This window comes from Oncorhynchus mykiss, chromosome 15 (genome assembly GCF_013265735.2).
Source record: "Oncorhynchus mykiss isolate Arlee chromosome 15, USDA_OmykA_1.1, whole genome shotgun sequence".
Taxonomy (NCBI): Eukaryota; Metazoa; Chordata; class Actinopteri; order Salmoniformes; family Salmonidae; genus Oncorhynchus; species Oncorhynchus mykiss.
Genome location: NC_048579.1, coordinates 56,578,353 through 56,591,410, shown reverse-complemented (window position 1 = coordinate 56,591,410; position 13,058 = coordinate 56,578,353). Strand labels below are relative to the sequence as shown.

The 13,058-nt window shown below is 43.3% G+C and overlaps 1 protein-coding gene across 1 annotated transcript in view; it reads right to left on the bottom strand.

Annotated features, from left to right (window-relative positions):
* LOC110490363 (USP6 N-terminal-like protein) overlaps positions 1-13,058 on the bottom strand; it is a 91,397-nt gene that overhangs the window by 60,162 nt on the left and 18,177 nt on the right. The gene's annotated exons all lie outside the window — the stretch shown is intronic.

Below are 13,058 nucleotides of genomic sequence, written 5' to 3'. Positions count from 1 at the left end.
GTGCCAGCGTATGCTGCAGTGTAAGCCATGTGTGTTTAACAGCTCACCTGTGTGTGATATGCATTCACCTCATCACAATTACACCACAAATGTGTGTGTGTGTGTGTGTGTGTGTGTGCGCGCGGGTCCTGGAGGTACAGATTTACGAGCCCCATTCATAAACCGCGGGTACATAGAAGACACCGCTCTGCTTTCGTTTGAACAGCCACGTTGTTTATATGAGGCTTTCAAGGCAAAACACGACGCAAGTAAACCGCCAGTTTGAGCTAGATGTTTGAACACATGGGGTTCTGGTCTAAAGTAGTGTACTATATAGGGAATAGGGTGCCCTTTGGGATGAGTCCTGAGAGAGTGGCATAACGGCGTGAGTAAACATGATGTGAATGAAGGCCCAGCCTGTCTCGGTTCTATACATAGTGCATGACCCAATCCGTCTGAACTCAACTCCAACACATGAACTATTGAGAGGTTCAACTTTGTGAGGAGCAGCAGGGTGCCAGGGTAGAGCTGGGAGTAGAGATCACCATGGCAACATGCAGACTACAACGCCCATAATAGGCCAACAACCAGCCTTATGGTAGTAGAAAAGTCACCACAACTACTGTGTGTGTGAGAGAGAGTGTGGAGAGAGAGAAATGCTAATAGGTAATAGAATTGACTAATTCTATGAACATGTCTGTCAGTAAGTGTGTGTGTGTGTGTATAAAAACGTTTTACTATACTTGTGAGTAACAGAACTAAGTTCTCACAAAAATAGTAAACCAACTAAAATTCAGAGAAGTAAGGACAATTTGCCCGTCCTAACTTGTAAAAAGGCTATTTTAGGCTTAGGGAAAATAGGATATTGAATGGGAATGAATAGGTTGGTCCCCAAAAAGTCCTCACAAGTATAGCTGAGTGTTTGCACGTGCAAGTACCTTCACATGAAAGATTGGGCTTCTGTCTGTCTGTCAGTCAGTGTGTACTGTATGTATGTGTGTGTGTCAGTCAGTGTGTACTGTATGTATGTGACCAAGTGTGTCAGTCAGTGTGTACTGTATGTATGTGACCAAGTGTGTCAGTCAGTGTGTACTATATGTATGTGACCAAGTGTGTCAGTCAGTGTGTACTGTATGTGTGCGTGTGTCAGTCAGTGTGTACTGTATGTATGTGTGTGTGTGTCAGTCAGTGTGTACTGTATGTGTGCGTGTGTCAGTCAGTGTCTACTGTATGTATGTGAGTGTGTGTCAGTCAGTGTCTACTGTATGTGTGTGTGTCAGTCAGTGTGTACTGTATGTATGTGCGTGTGTGTCAGTCAGTGTGTACTGTATGTGTGTGTGTGTCAGTCAGTGTCTACTGTATGTGTGTGTGTGTGTGTGTCAGTCAGTGTCTACTGTATGTGTGTGTGTGTGTCAGTCAGTGTCTACTGTATGTGTGTGTGTGTGTCAGTCAGTGTGTACTGTATGTGTGCGTGTGTGTCAGTCAGTGTGTACTGTATGTGTGTGCGTGTGTCAGTCAGTGTGTACTGTATGTGTGTGCGTGTGTCAGTCAGTGTGTACTGTATGTATGTGCGTGTGTCAGTCAGTGTGTACTGTATGTGTGTGTGTGTGTCAGTCAGTGTCTACTGTGTGTGTGTCAGTCAGTGTCTACTGTATGTGTGTGTGTGTGTTAGTCAGTGTGTACTGTATGTATGTGACCAAGTGTGTCAGTCAGTGTGTACTGTATGTATGTGACCAAGTGTCAGTCAGTGTCTACTGTATGTGTGTGTGTGTCAGTCAGTGTGTACTGTATGTGTGTGTGTGTGTGTGTCAGTCAGTGTCTACTGTATGTGTGTGTGTGTGTGTGTGTCAGTCAGTGTGTACTGTATGTGTGTGTGTGTGTCAGTCAGTGTCTACTGTATGTGTGTGTGTCAGTCAGTGTCTACTGTATGTGTGTGTGTGTGTTAGTCAGTGTGTACTGTATGTATGTGACCAAGTGTGTCAGTCAGTGTGTACTGTATGTATGTGCGTGTGTCAGTCAGTGTGTACTGTATGTATGTGACCAAGTGTCAGTCAGTGTGTACTGTATGTATGCGTGTGTGTCAGTCAGTGTGTACTGTATGCATGTGTGTCAGTCAGTGTGTACTGTATGTGTGTGTGTGTGTGTCAGTCAGTGTGTACTGTATGTATGTGCGTGTGTGTCAGTCAGTGTGTACTGTATGTATGTGCGTGTGTCAGTCAGTGTGTACTGTATGTACAGTGCCTTGCGAAAGTATTCGGCCCCCTTGAACTTTGCGACCTTTTGCCACATTTCAGGCTTCAAACATAAAGATATAAAACTGTAATATTTTGTGAAGAATCAACAACAAGTGGGACACAATCATGAAGTGGAACGACATTTATTGGATATTTCAAACTTTTTTAACAAATCAAAAACTGAAAAATTGGGCGTTCAAAATTATTCAGCCCCCTTAAGTTAATACTTTGTAGCGCCACCTTTTGCTGCGATTACAGCTGTAAGTCGCTTGGGGTATGTCTCTATCAGTTTTGCACATCGAGAGACTGAAATGTTTTCCCATTCCTCCTTGCAAAACAGCTCGAGCTCAGTGAGGTTGGATGGAGAGCATTTGTGAACAGCAGTTTTCAGTTCTTTCCACAGATTCTCGATTGGATTCAGGTCTGGACTTTGACTTGGCCATTCTAACACCTGGATATGTTTATTTTTGAACCATTCTATTGTAGATTTTGCTTTATGTTTTGGATCATTGCCTTGTTGGGAGACAAATCTCCGTCCCAGTCTCAGGTCTTTTGCAGACTCCATCAGGTTTTCTTCCAGAATGGTCCTGTATTTGGCTCCATCCATCTTCCCATCAATTTTAACCATCTTCCCTGTCCCTGCTGAAGAAAAGCAGGCCCAAACCATGATGCTGCCACCACCATGTTTGACAGTGGGGATGGTGTGTTCAGCTGTGTTGCTTTTACGCCAAACATAACGTTTTGCATTGTTGCCAAAAAGTTCAATTTTGGTTTAATCTGACCAGAGCACCTTCTTCCACATGTTTGGTGTGTCTCCCAGGTGGCTTGTGGCAAACTTTAAACTACACTTTTTATGGATATCTTTAAGAAATGGCTTTCTTCTTGCCACTCTTCCATAAAGGCCAGATTTGTGCAATATACGACTGATTGTTGTCCTATGGACAGAGTCTCCCACCTCAGCTGTAGATCTCTGCAGTTCATCCAGAGTGATCATGGGCCTCTTGGCTGCATCTCTGATCAGTCTTCTCCTTGTATGAGCTGAAAGTTTAGAGGGACGGCCAGGTCTTGGTAGATTTGCAGTGGTCTGATACTCCTTCCATTTCAATATTATCGCTTGCACAGTGCTCCTTGGGATGTTTAAAGCTTGGGAAATCTTTTTGTATCCAAATCCGGCTTTAAACTTCTTCACAACAGTATCTCGGACCTGCCTGGTGTGTTCCTTGTTCTTCATGATGCTCTCTGCGCTTTTAACGGACCTCTGAGACTATCACAGTGCAGGTGCATTTATACGGAGACTTGATTACACACAGGTGGATTGTATTTATCATCATTAGTCAGTCAGTGTGTACTGTATGTATGCGTGTGTGTCAGTCAGTGTGTACTGTGTGTATGCGTGTGTGTCAGTCAGTGTGTACTGTATGTATGTGACCAAGTGTGTCAGTCAGTGTGTACTGTATGTATGCGTGTGTGTCAGTCAGTGTGTACTGTATGTGTGTGTGTGTGTTAGTCAGTGTGTACTGTATGTATGTGTGTGTCAGTCAGTGTGTACTGTATGTATGTGACCAAGTGTGTCAGTCAGTGTGTACTGTATGTATGCGTGTGTGTTAGTCAGTGTGTACTGTATGTATGTGACCAAGTGTGTCAGTCAGTGTGTACTGTATGTATGCGTGTGTGTCAGTCAGTGTGTACTGTATGTGTGTGTGTGTGTCAGTCAGTGTGTACTGTATGTATGTGTGTCAGTCAGTGTCTACTGTATGTATGTGCGTGTGTCAGTCAGTGTCTACTGTATGTATGCGTGTGTGTGTGTCAGTCAGTGTGTACTGTACGTGTGTGTGTGTGTGTGTCAGTCAGTGTGTACTGTACGTATGTGTGTGTCAGTCAGTGTGCACTGTACACATGTGACCGAGTGTGTGTCCCCAGCCCAGAGTGTGTCCCCAGCCCAGAGTTTGTGTCCCGTGTCCCTGCTCTGCTGGTGAGATGCCCTGAGGTCAGCTCAGAGGATCCATCTCCTCCTGCTGCTGTGTTTACTGCTAGATGTAATGATAATCCTGGGAGGCTTCCTTCCTGTTCCCCTCATCGACACACACTACAGCCCTAGGAGAACAGCCATCATACCATCATCATCTACAGAGAAAAGCAGAGACAGGCAGAGAGCGAGAGAGAGAGAGAAACAGGAAGCCAGGTCAGTCTAGTGGGAGACTTGGTTCCATTGTGAAAACAGAAGTGAGACTACGGCTCCACGGGAGGAACTGAGATCAGAGGATATGGGAGAGGACATAAACACTACTGTGCTAAAGCCCAAAACATAAACACTAGTTGAATACTGCACTGCAGCAATGGACACAAGCAATACAGCAACGCTGGTACCTCTATACAGTAGCAGCAATAACCCAGAGCAGCCGGTTGCTCCGGTTATAGACGGGTTGGTTGTTAAGCAACAAAAAACAACGCAAATCAGACGGGTTTGGCTTAGAACGTTGACCCTGTAAACTATATTTCATCTCTAATGTTTATTGACCCTGTAAACTATATTTCATCTCTAATGTTTATTGACCCTGTAAACTATATTTCATCTCTAATGTTTATTGACCCTGTAAACTATATTTAATCTCTAATGTTTATTGACCCTGTAAACTATATTTCATCTCTAATGTTTATTGACCCTGTGAACTATATTTAATCTCTAATGTTTATTGACCCTGTAAACTATATTTAATCTCTAATGTTTATTGACCCTGTAAACTATATTTAATCTCTAATGTTTATTGACCCTGTAAACTATATTTAATCTCTAATGTTTATTGACCCTGTAAACTATATTTAATCTCTAATGTTTATTGACCCTGTAAACTATATTTCATCTCCAATGTTTATTGACCCTGTAAACTATATTTCATCTCTAATGTTTATTGACCCTGTAAACTATATTTCATCTCCAATGTTTATTGACCCTGTAAACTATATTTCATCTCTAATGTTTATTGACCCTGTAAACTATATTTAATCTCTAATGTTTATTGACCCTGTAAACTATATTTCATCTCTAATGTTTATTGACCCTGTAAACTATATTTCATCTCTAATGTTTATTGACCCTGTAAACTATATTTCATCTCTAATGTTTATTGACCTTGTAAACTATATTTCATCTCTAATGTTTATTGACCCTGTAAACTATATTTCATCTCTAATGTTTATTGAACCTGTAAACTATATTTCATCTCTAATGTTTATTGACCCTCTAAACTATATTTCATCTCTAATGTTTATTGACCCTGTAAACTATATTTCATCTCTAATGTTTATTGACCCTCTAAACTATATTTCATCTCTAATGTTTATTGACCCTGTAAACTATATTTCATCTCTAATGTTTATTGACCCTGTAAACTATATTTCATCTCTAATGTTTATTGACCCTGTAAACTATATTTCATCTCTAATGTTTATTGACCCTGTAAACTATATTTCATCTCCAACGTTTATTGACCCTGTAAACTATATTTCATCTCTAATGTTTATTGACCCTGTAAACTATATTTCATCTCTAATGCTTATTGACCCTCTAAACTATATTTAATCTCTAATGCTTATTGACCCTGTAAACTATATTTCATCTCTAATGTTTATTGACCCTGTAAACTATATTTCATCTCTAATGCTTATTGACCCTCTAAACTATATTTCATCTCTAATGTTTATTGACCCTCTAAACTATATTTCATCTCCAATGTTTATTGACCCTGTAAACTATATTTCATCTCTAATGTTTATTGACCCTGTAAACTATATTTCATCTCTAATGTTTATTGACCCTGTAAACTATATTTCATCTCCAATGTTTATTGACCCTGTAAACTATATTTCATCTCTAATGTTTATTGACCCTGTAAACTATATTTCATCTCTAATGTTTATTGACCCTGTAAACTATATTTAATCTCTAATGTTTATTGACCCTGTAAACTATATTTCATCTCTAATGTTTATTGACCCTGCAAACTATATTTCATCTCTAATGTTTATTGACCCTGTAAACTATATTTCATATCTAATGTTTATTGACCCTGTAAACTACATTTCATCTCCAATGTTTATTGACCCTGTAAACTATATTTAATCTCCAATGTTTATTGACCCTGTAAACTATATTTAATCTCTAATGTTTATTGACCCTGTAAACTATATTTAATCTCTAATGTTTATTGACCCTGCAAACTATATTTCATCTCTGTTTATTGACCCTGTAAACTATATTTCATCTCTAATGTTTATTGACCCTGTAAAACTATATTTCATCTCTAATGTTTATTGACCCTGTAAACTATATTTCATCTCTAATGTTTATTGACCCTGTAAACTATATTTCATCTCTAATGTTTATTGACCCTGTAAACTATATTTCATCTCTAATGTTTATTGACCCTGTAAACTATATTTCATCTCCAATGTTTATTGACCTTGTAAACTATATTTCATCTCTAATGTTTATTGACCCTGTAAACTATATTTCATCTCTAATGTTTATTGACCCTGTAAACTATATTTCATCTCTAATGTTTATTGACCCTGTAAACTATATTTCATCTCTAATGTTTATTGACCCTGTAAACTATATTTCATCTCTAATGTTTATTGACCCTCTAAACTATATTTCATCTCTAATGTTTATTGACCCTGTAAACTATATTTCATCTCTAATGTTTATTGACCCTCTAAACTATATTTCATCTCTAATGTTTATTGACCCTGTAAACTATATTTCATCTCTAATGTTTATTGACCCTGTAAACTATATTTCATCTCTAATGTTTATTGACCCTGTAAACTATATTTCATCTCTAATGTTTATTGACCCTGTAAACTATATTTCATCTCTAATGTTTATTGACCCTGTAAACTATATTTCATCTCTAATGTTTATTGACCCTGTAAACTATATTTCATCTCTGTTTATTGACCCTGTAAACTATATTTCATCTCCAATGTTTATTGACCCTGTAAACTATATTTCATCTCCAACGTTTATTGAAAACAAATACATTTCGCACCAGGAGCACTTGTCTCTCGAATACATCGTTAAAGGTGATGGTTAGCTAGCTAGCGAAATGTAGCCATATTAACAATGACATCAGTCAAAACACCTAAACAAAAAAACATTGTATCAGGAACAAGATACAACGAGCTTAAACGCACCACCTACGATTCCCCACATGGCAGCTTGTCATTGTTGCTAACCAACTGGCCATCCAGAACCACAACACACCGCCCTCCGCCCCACTGAACCGTGCGCACCGTTGTCATGCCGTTGTCAGCCAACCCATCTATATCTACTACACACTGTCCTGGCTGTTAGAGGTGACACCTTCAACGTGAGACAAATCATTTACATTTTGTAGAAATAAGCTAAAACACTGTACTAACACCTATGTGGACTCTCCCATACTCAACCTTCTCAACTTGTTCAGGACACTGCCCAAGTGGGGCATAGAGTGTGTGATAGACTAGTCTAACCTGTACCACACAAATTAGCTTTGTCCCTCTGACAAGTACTTCTCACTCAGTAATTATCCCTGTGACATTATGTCAGTCGGAGGGCCTGCTGGAGTGTCGTTGTGCTAAGCAGAGCTGTCCTGTCCAGAGACAGGGATGATAGCAGGCCTGGCCCTACACCAAGAGACAGAGAATTGACCCTTTATCAGAGAAGATGGACACTTTATCAGTGCCGATATTTCCCATGTTAGATTGTATAGCCCTAGACTGGGCCAAGTTAATGGATTGGAGGCCAACTGCATTTAACCAGGGACAAGTATTAGCCGGTTAGAGTTCTGGGGCCTGGATTTAACCAGGGACAAGTATTAGCCGGTTAGAGTTCTGGGGCCTGGATTTAACCAGGGACAAGTATTAGTCGGTTAGAGTTCTGGGGCCTGGATTTAACCAGGGACAAGTATTAGTCGGTTAGAGTTCTGGGGCCTGGATTTAACCAGGGACAAGTATTAGTCGGTTAGAGTTCTGGGGCCTGGATTTAACCAGGGACAAGTATTAGTCGGTTAGAGTTCTGGGGCCTGGATTTAACCAGGGACAAGTATTAGTCGGTTAGAGTTCTGGGGCCTGGATTTAACCAGGGACAAGTATTAGTCGGTTAGAGTTCTGGGGCCTGGATTTGCATTCAGAACATTTTTATTCAGTCAAAGTGTGTTCCAGTAGCCTGTTAACACTAGCCCTGTTGTCATGGAGAACATGCTATCAGGCTGTCAGCCGGCTGTCAGAGAGCAGTGGTAGCCAGCATACTAGGCTAGCGGTGCTGTCTCAGTGCCCAGCAGATGGAGACCAGATGAGGCTTTAGAGGAGATAATGACCCTGGTCTGCACCACGCCTAGCCACTGTGGACCCAACAGCACGCTAGCTACCGAATTACATCAGATCAGTTCTCAGTTCAGAGACAGAGGGGGCAGAGACAGAGATAGAGAGAGAGAGAGACAGCAGAGAGAGAAGAGAGCAGAGAGAGAGCAAGAGAGCAATACTAGGAGATAATGTGACCTGTTGCCACAAGAAAAGGGCAACCAGTGAAGAACAAACACCATTGTAAATACAACCCATATTTATGCTTATTTATTTTCCCTTGTGTTCTTTAACCATTTGTACATTGTTACTGTTTACTGTTAATTTTTATTGTTTATTTCACTTTTGTTTATTATCTACCTCACTTGCTTTGGCAATGTTAACACATGTTTCCCATGCCAATAAAGCCCCTTGAATTGAATTGAATTGAGAGAGCAGAGAGAGAGAGAGTAGAGAGAGAGAGAGGCAGAGAGAGAGAGAGGAGAGCAGAGAGAGAGCAGAGAGAGAGAGAGGAGAGCAAAGAGAGGGCAGAGAGAAAGAGAGGGCAGAGAGAAAGAGAGGGCAGAGAGAAAGAGAGGGCAGAGAGAAAGAGAGGGCAGAGAGAAAGAGAGGGCAGAGAGAAAGAGAGGGCAGAGAGAGAGAGGGCAGAGAGAGAGAGGGCAGAGAGAGAGAGGGCAGAGAGAGAGAGCAGAGAGCAGAGAGAGCGAGCAGAGAGAGCAGAGAGAGCAGAGAGAGGGCAGAGAGAGCAGAGAGAGGAGAGCAGAGAGAGCCGAGAGAGCAGAGAGAGAGAAGGCAGAGAGAAAGAGAAGAGAGAGAGAGGGCAGAGAGAAAGAGAGGGCAGAGAGAGAGAGAGAGAGGGCAGAGAGAGAGAGAGAGAGGGCAGAGAGAGAGAGAGAGGGCAGAGAGAGAGAGAGAGGGCAGAGAGAGAGAGGGGGGGCAGAGAGAGAAAGAGGGCAGAGAGAAAGAGAGGGCAGAGAGAAAGAGGGCAGAGAGAAAGAGAGGGCAGAGAGAAAGAGAGGGCAGAGAGAAAGAGAGGGCAGAGAGAGAGAGGGCAGAGAGAGAGAGAGGGCAGAGAGAGAGAGAGGGCAGAGAGAGAGAGGGCAGAGAGAGAGAGGGCAGAGAGAGAGAGGGCAGAGAGAGAGAGGGCAGAGAGAGAGAGGGCAGAGAGAGAGAGGGCAGAGAGAGCAGAGAGAGCAGAGAGAGCAGAGAGAGCAGAGAGAGAGAGCAGAGAGAGCAGAGAGCGAGAGAGGGCAGAGAGAGAGAGCAGAGAGCGAGAGAGGGCAGAGAGAGAGAGAGGGCAGAGAGAGAGAGAGGGCAGAGAGAGAGGGAGAGAGGGCAGAGACACAGAGAGAGGGGGGCAGAGAGAGCAGAGAGAAAGAAAGAGAGAGAGAGAGAGAGGGGGCAGAGACAGAAAGGGAGGGCAGAGAGAGAGGGGGGGCAGAGACAGAGAGAGGGGGGTGGCTGGTGATAGCTAGACATCTGGTAACATTCATCACTCCCCCTTTCATCTCTACCTCCATAACCCAGACATGTGAAGTGTCTGGATTGTTTATCAAACACGGCTGGTCAGTAGGGAGAGGGGGGTGGAGAGAGAGAGAGCTAACATACATCACTCCCCCTTTCATCTCTACCTGGCTGGTCAGTAGGGAGAGGGGGGTGGAGAGAGAACTCTGGTTCCTTTGATATCTACACTACTGAAAGACCTCTCCACTAACCAAAGGGCCTGTGTATAAGCATTCACAGTCCAGCCATTTCAAGGCTAAGACAGAGCTACCCTTCACTGTGAGTACGCATGTTTCACATTAAAACAGAAAGCAGGTTTTTTTTTAAACCAATTGCTCAAAGCACTTTACAAAAGCCAACATCTTGTATCTGTCAAAACTTTGTGAGATGCAGAGGCAACCTCGGTCCTCTCCCTCGGTCCTCTCCCTCGGTCTTCTCCACTCTTCCTTTCCAAATGCACAGGAAATGACTCCATCCAGAACGAGTCATCCTCCATCGCCCGTCGCTCATTAACAGACTCGTTAGAGAGAGCAAACCCCCCCTCATCTCCCCATCCTACAGGCTAACGGGCGGGTGGAGGCTAATTAGGGTAATTAACTAGGGATATCAACGAGAGCACAGTCACTGATTGAATTTACCAGAGGGACAGATACATAATAAAAAGGGATAAAACAAAGCCGTTTTATCCCAAAGCACATCGCCTGCAAAGAAAGCACATCGCCTGCAAAGAAAGCACATCGCCTGCAGAGAAAGCACATCGCCTGCAGAGAAAGCACATCGCCTGCCGAGAAAGCACATCGCCTGCCGAGAAAGCACATCGCCTGCCGAGAAAGCACATCGCCTGCAGAGAAAGCACATCGCCTGCAGAGAAAGCACATCGCCTGCAGAGAAAGCACATCGCCTGCAGAGAAAGCACATCGCCTGCAGAGAAAGCACATCGCCTGCAGAGAAAGCACATCGCCTGCAGAGAAAGCACATCGCCTGCAGAGAAAGCACATCGCCTGCCGAGAAAGCACATCGCCTGCAGAGAAAGCACATCGCCTGCAGAGAAAGCACATCGCCTGCAGAGAAAGCACATCGTCTGCCGAGAAAGCACATCGTCTGCCGAGAAAGCACATCGCCTGCCGAGAAAGCACATCGCCTGCCGAGAAAGCACATCGCCTGCAGAGAAAGCACATCGCCTGCAGAGAAAGCACATCGCCTGCAGAGAAAGCACATCGTCTGCCGAGAAAGCAGATTGGGGGTCCCGGAGTACAACACTTGAACTATCAGCTTCTCCCATGGGGTTACAGCAGAGTGTTATGTTAGTGGTTTGGGTTGTTAGTGCTTGTTGTTTTGGTGCAGCCTGACCGACTCTGTAGCTGTGCTATTTGTGTTCTGACTGAAGTGAGGGATCAAAGCTGGGAAGGCCTTGCAGCATTTATCAGAGCAGGAAAAGTGATAGGCTACGCAGGGCCTGAGCACAGAACATAGAGACAGACACACACACACACACACACTTTTCTGATACACACTCGGGAACTTTGATACGCCTGTAGAATATATTATGTAAAACAATAGAAAGAAAAATGTGGCTAATCAAAACACGTATCTTTTCTATAATCATGTTCATATTTTTCAATAGTCAAATGTAAGAAATGTGTTATTGAAATCAAAATAGTACTGGTGTCACAGAGCAAGCTGGAGAGCTTCATATGACACCAACGTTTACTTTGTAGCACCTACAGATGAAACACTATGGCGTCTTAATGGAGGCCAGGGCAACTTCAATTCTGATTTAATATACTAATGTCAACCATCCTTTCATGAGGAATCACCAGGTGTGGTCCAAGAGTGGTTGCCCACCCAGTTCTCTCCTAACCCTCCTAGCCCAGCTCTGCAGTGTGAGAGCACAGAGGTAGTAAGCTATAAATACCTGCTTGGCACCACGTTCCTGGCAGGTGTCTCTCATCTGTCACTAACAACTATATTTTCATCCATCACTCACAATCAGACACCTTGTGGACCATGAGCACAGACCACGAGCACGCTGTCCCTCGCTTCCCCTGCATGTGTATGAGCGTTGGAGCGTGCAGAGGAAAAGGCAGTAGTCGAGTTCCCTCTCTCAGGACTCCCCTCCACAGCATCTGGCTGATCCAATCACCTTACAGTAAAACACCACACATGCACAGGGTTGCCCCGGTAACCGACGAGCAACCCTTCAGCACCAGCCAGAGACCTAGCCTACGCAGAGCACTGCAGATAGAAATCAACTGTATGGAACAGACATGTCTATTATAGTAGAATGTGGACATAGTGGACAATCAGGCCAGCTCTATGCAATACATTCTATCTGAAATGCTGTTAAATATTTTTTGCTTTGTTGAATCTGGAATTCGACTTGATAAAGAGCTGTGGGAAAAGTCCCCTTTGAAAGAAGATATCCAGATAACAGCCAGATAACGTTGGACAAACAACGTTTTCGTCCTACGTGGACGCACCTTTTCATTCCATTGATACCGCTAACTTAATTCACACTCAGCAGAACACACTTAATTCTTGCCCATGTATTCTGAGCCAAGACACATTCCAAGTGCAATATCTTAACATAGAACTGAGCAGAAGCTCAGACATGGTGTGATTCACAGCTCACTTTTCCAGAGAATGCAGCATGTCCCATTAGACACAGTCAGATTCAACACCATGGACAAAGATGGCCCAGGCACAGCTGTACACACACGATGGAGTGTGCATCCTGCTACACCCCATGCCCCTTCCCATCATGCATTGCGGGGCTGATTGATGGGTGATTGCCTTGGCGAGTCAAGGACGCAGCACTCTCTCCTCTCTGCCATATGGTTCAGCCACAGGGAGCAGGAGGTGCAGACAGACTGAGCCCATCTAACACCTCTCCACATGAAGCATCCATAGGCCACATGTAGTGGAGCGCTGTGGATCACAGAAGCATAGCAAGGAGCCTCTTCTCTTTTCTCCAGCTTCTACCCAGACGGGTACATCAAA